The following is a 6000-nucleotide window of genomic DNA, read 5'->3' on the forward strand; positions in this document are numbered from 1 at the left end:
TAGAACAAAAACTTTAAAACCAAAAATCTGGTGCCAAGTCAAGGTTCTGGCATGAAATGACATCATCTTATCCTAGCGCTTGAGGGGAAAGCCAGGCCTTCAGTGCTCTTCAGAAGGTTTAGGCTGGTAGAGACCTCTCAATTTTCAGGGGGAAGAGTGTTCAATAAGGCAGGGGCTGCAACAGAAAAGGCATCTTCCTAGGACCCATAATAAGAATAACAAAGTGTCCATGTCACAAGCAATTTCAGAGGTTCTCAATGAAGAATATTTAAATTTTGGACAACTTGGTTCCAGGTTTTAGGATGCAAGGTTAACAAGCTATGAACAAGTCTTCCAGAGTCAGAGAGGAAAAGAATTGAAACTTCTCTCAGGTGTAGACTGAGAGCCTATGCACCAAAGCCTCCGGAGCCTGGAGGAAGCAGTTTTCGCCATCTCAGTGGCTCAAGAATAGTCTCCAGAGTCTGGGGAAGGCAAAAACACCCGCCTCCATGGTGCAGGTGGCCATTAGACCACATCATGGCCACACTCACTCAGCAACTAGGCAGAGAATCTGTTGCTGAAATTTTTGAAGCCCACCCCTGTTCTTAACAAATCAATGCAAGAATATGATGCTCCATTGATGAGCCTCTTTCTATTCTTATTCTGTCTAAACTTTTCTAAAACAAATCCTCTTTCACTAATTGAATGAAAACTGGCTGGAAAAGGGAATGTTTTTCTGATAGATACTAATACAACTGGATGTTTGTGTATGTTGGTAGAAAAGAATCCATCTACAAGAACGATAGAGAATTTATGGCCTTCCAAATGTTGCCAAACTACAGTATAACTTATACCTTTCTTGGACATCTATCTAACATGTCAATTTTGGAAAAGGTCCCAACTTTTAGGTTATATCTCTTTTAAAAATATGTAGGAACCCAGGATCTCAAAATATCTACCATATGAAGAATTTAATGCCGTATTCTAGACATGTATGCCATAAATAAAGAAAGGACACATTTGTAATATACTGACTTTCATGCAACAAGGACATTCAGATGCTTTGAATAATTCTGTATACATCAATTGCTCTACATTAATCCAGCAAAGCCCTTTTTAAATGGCCAGTGTAGCATTACCATACACTGGAAGGATATACCTTCCTTTTATCATGGAGCATTCAAAGTACAAATAGTTTCTCTTCACCAATGAATGTAAGACATACAGTCCAAGTTTTCTCTGCGTATTATGTAGAAGAGCTCAGAAGAACCAAATAATGGGCAAGTCAACCTTAACAATGTATTTTTAAAAAGTTTTGATGAGGAATTTTTCAGGAATCTGATGGTGGGATTCCAACTCAGAAGTCTTGTGAACCCTAGGAGAGTCTTCCAGAGACCCTAGATTGCAGCCTAAAAGTCTTGACAAAATATGACAGAGCTGGCTATTTATAGAATCAAGGAATATAACCCAGATAACTCTCCTCAGATTAGTATACTATTATTGCTTCAGACTGCTTCCTTGGTTGTCAGATTGTATTAAGTTGACATTATCTTGGGACTGCAAAGTAAGATTTGAGTTTGTTGTGTGTTACTAAAGGTTTCTTACTCCCTTAATTAACCATGTATGGAAATCCAGGAGGATTACAATACTGAGGTGGTTGCTAATAGAGACAAGGGAGGAATTTAAATTCACATTTTCAAGTGAACATTACCTAATTCAAATCTCCCAGATTAATGTGTGAATCAGGCACATTAATTCAAATTCGATTTCATGATTATCCTTCTTATCTGACAATTTTTCACACTTTGCAAAACATGCTTCAAAGAAAGCTATGTATAGTAGAATTGGATGCAAAGGACATATATGGATGAGAAAAAGCATACACAAATAAATATGAATGTGATTGTATTTAAGAAAAATTTGCAAGTTACCGTAAACTCATATATTGAGGGCATGCAATACTGATATGCAGAAGAAATAGATTGCTCTGTCTGTCCCTAGGAATGAGATTTTCATACAATTTAGTACTTTAAAAATATTGGAACTCATTCTTTGTTGGCTAAGACTGATACATAAATATCAGAAAGCATAAATTGAAAATCAATTATTTTATGAATCTTCAATATTAGGAATAACACTTTGGCTAGCCATCTTCGGAATTATATTTTGTAATCCTCCTAAAATGGATTCATATTTAAGTAATTTGTATGAATAAAGAAAAAAACAATTCTTTTTGCAAAATGTCTTTAGCTGATCATTTGGATGATTGATTAGCAAACTTTTATTATGAGATGAAAACCTGACAATGATTTTAAAAGGTGTATTTCTTCTTGTTGTATATGAGTAGCCTGAGCAAGACTTTTAGCATATTTTATTTAATAGTATCTTTCAGCCAGTTCTTTTTGTCTGCACTCTTCCTAACTATCTTGGAATTCTCTATTCAATTTTGGATAATTTGAATATCTGAATATTTGCTGGTTAATGACGACAATAAAGTTAAGTATAAGTGTATTTTGTTTTTAACACTATAATTTTCAGAAATGTTTACCCAAACATTCACTTATTTGTGTCACCTAGTTGAAGTGATTAATTAGTCAGGATCCCTTTCCTAATTGATAGTGATATTTTTAAGCTGCAAAATTAAGCATTTATTGGTTGGATGAAAAGCCCCATTAAATTAAATAGGAACTACTTCTTAATAGGTATTGGGTAGATAACTTGCTGGACCCCAAATAGGTATGCATTTAAATGTGATTAAAGCTGTCTAAATTATTATTCCATAGTATCCTGAACACCTGACTGAAGAAAAAAAAGAACCACTAGTGAAAGGACATTATTAAAATGTGAATGGGCATATCATAATCCTTGTTTTAAAAATATAATATCTCTACTTGACATTTTACTTGAAAAAGGAACTTAATTCTGCATTATGGTCCCAATGAAAACCTTCCCTTCCCAGTGGATTTTTCTTGCAAGAGGAACCTGGTCTTCATGCAAATGATATGCTGTCTCAATTTCTGTACAAATTTTTTACTGTCTTCCATAGCATAAGCCTTGTGATCTCAGGTTTCTAAAATGTATGCTCATTTGTTTAAGAGTAAAGAGGCAACCAAAGATATTTTGCTATTTCTGACTTAGAAGAAAAATGCAAATTGACCACACTGTTCTTGTCTTGATATACATTGTACATATGTGAGTCTGTGGAGCTCAGCTTCCCTAACTGTGTGCTCTTTAGAAAAATCGGAAAGACGTGTTGCAGAATTTGGTAAAATGTATGATCTGTAGGATGAATGTGTTTCAGTGTAGGAAGTGCTAGTTAAATCCCAGAGTCTCTACCTAACGATGAGTGGAACCATTTGTAAGGTTCTTCTGACTAGGCCAAATTTCCTTTCATTATGGTTTGCTGTAGCTATTATTTTGCTTCCCTTTCCTCTCTATCTATTTCATCTGGGAAGAATTCCTTGAAGTTTTAAAAATCCCATTACACATATCCTACACTCTTCTTTTCTGATACATCCATGCTTTGTAATCTAAGCTTCAGCACTTCTGAAGAGTTAAAATGGAAAGAGAGCTAAATACCCTGATAGCTTCTAAAGTCACACATTTCGGGGATATAATTTGTCCTCTCCCTATCGGTTTGCCCTTGAGGTTATCAGCACAAAGTTTCTGCATTCAGAACAATGGTTATTTCCTAGTTAAGCTAAAGTGACCACTGCACAGTGTGAGATGACATGAAGTCACATTGGGGGATTGATATGGGTTGGGTGGGGGGGGTTCCTTCATTCTTTCAGATCAGTGCTCTCGAATAATTTTTGTCCTCTGTCAGCGGCACAAGGCAGACTCTGTCATGCCAGAGTGTCGTGGAATGTGTCAATGAAGAGGGCACTTTGGATGGCACAACAACCTTGTCTTCAGGCAGAGTGTGAAAAGAATGTTGAGAGGCCAGTCCCTCTTCTGGCTTCCTCCAGCCCACATCCTCAAACAAAGTGTGTCTTCCACTGGAACTGAATCCGAGTGCTGAAAGGGTGCACTTCAAGCTTTCAGTCTGGACACGAGTCTTTGGTATAAGGGCATTATCTGGCAATTGGCCTTCTTATGCCTCATTTTCAGTCCACAAGTAGGAGTTAGAGCACTGAGAATATCCATACTGTTGGAATCCTTCACTTAACATGAAAATCCTACTTAGCACTTCAACATAGTGCCCTAAAGTCCAAGGAAGTGTTGTTGTGATGCCAAGGTATTCTTATGTCCAGCATAGATAATCTTTTCACAGATGTGAAAACTTGCAAAAATTAAAGCCAAACTTCATTTAATGTAGCTATCAAATCTATCAAATGTCTTATTTTTAGCAGGAATGTCCACACTCATTGCAATGGTTCCACCCACTTCAGTTAAGGTTAATTTTTATTTTAGGACTCTTAAACAAAACACAATTGGCTAAAACAAAAAGGAAAACTTTGCAGAACACTTTGCAGTGTGGTTGTCAATGTGATGCTACATGATGTCTATTTACCTCTCAAACTTTATCTTTACATGTTATCAAATGAGATGGAAACACCATTCAGAGTAAAAAAGGAAAGCTTATTTCCATGTTTCAATATAAGTTTTCAGTGTGATTCACAGATGTATAAAGGGGGTCATAATTTTAAAAAGTACACCATTATACTAGGTAGAAATGTCAACAGATAGACTTTAATTAAAATCTATAAGAAGTTAAATGACTATATGTAATGAAATAGGTAGATAACTTTGTGGAGTGAGGGAAAGAGATGGAGCTGTGGTGGCGCAGTGGTTAGAATGAAGTATTGCAGGTTGACTCTGCTCAGTGCAAGCAGTTTGATCCTGGCCAGCTCAAGGTTGATGCAATCTTCCTTCCTTCCTTCCTTCCTTCCTTCCTTCCTTCCTTCCTTCCTTCCTTCCTTCCTTCCTTCCTTCCTTCCTTCCTTCTTTCCTTTACCAGTCAGTAAAATGAGGACCAAGATTATGATGGCAATAGGGCTCTGTTAAGTGCTTAGAGAGTGCTGTAAAGCACTATGGAGTGGTATATAAATCTAAGTGCTATTGCCTAGGAAAAAATTTAACAAGAGAGACAGAACTCCCATTGGTTAGCAGTCAAAGAAATAAACTTAGAAAGGATCAACCCTAATCCGTGAAGCAATTAAAAGTGGTGGCAAGAAGTTAATACCTTCAGGTTCTGTTAAAGTAGCCTTACAATAAAGTAGAATTAGATCATCTAATCTAGTTTCCTGTCTGATTTACCTGATAGGGCTAACACTATAAAATATTAATCTTATTCAGGATGTAAATGAATCAGGATGTGAAAGTATGTTCTTGTTTCTCAAGAACAGGAGTGCCCATTGATGATAATAAATGACTGCTACTGAAAAAGTTCCAGGGATGGGAACAGATGTACAGATGGTTGAAGAACAGATTGCATGTGAAAGGTAGGACATTTAAGCACCATCCATTAGACATCACATATATTAATAAGTTGAAGAATATCAAACTCCACATGAGAATTTCTTGGATGTTTTCACTTCTCTTTCATCAGATTGAATGGCGAACAGGAAACTTGTAGAAAGCAATTCAAGAGAACTTTGAAACTTAGCATTCATTTTTTCCCCTATTAGCAAAGTAATTTAAAAGCATGTTGAATTTGAACACAATGGCTGGATGACAAACACAATTCATTCTGTTTCTTCTTTTCTAACTAGATAGTTTCCCTGTTCACAAAACACTCTGTGAGGATGTATGTTAATTGAGGCTGAAATAAACATTGCCAGAGTAGGGGTAAACCATGATGTTCCCTATATAGATGTTATCACAAAATTGGTCTTTGATCCAAATAATAAAAACCTTTATCTTCAAAGAAATGAATCAAAGTTCCAAGCTATTATAATAGCTTGTTTGTTTTTTTATTTATGAGACTTGGAGACACATTTCTCTATTAGGGAATTTAATAGTACAATGATCATTATCAAAGTAATAAATCACATAAAAGTTTATATCATTATTGTTGTT

The 6000-nt window shown here is 36.0% G+C and overlaps 1 protein-coding gene across 1 annotated transcript in view; it reads left to right on the top strand.

Moving 5' to 3' along the window:
* ISL1 (ISL LIM homeobox 1) overlaps positions 1-5424 on the top strand; it is a 103899-nt gene extending 98475 nt beyond the window's left edge. The window contains exon 7 of the transcript XR_014174633.1: positions 5323-5424. The gene's annotated coding sequence lies outside the window, so the exon portion shown is untranslated. The remainder of the gene's footprint in view (positions 1-5322) is intronic.
* Positions 5425-6000: the final 576 nt, after the last annotated feature.

Source organism: Natrix helvetica (assembly GCF_964273705.1).
Source record: "Natrix helvetica genome assembly, chromosome: 2".
Lineage (NCBI taxonomy): Eukaryota > Metazoa > Chordata > Lepidosauria > Squamata > Natricidae > Natrix > Natrix helvetica.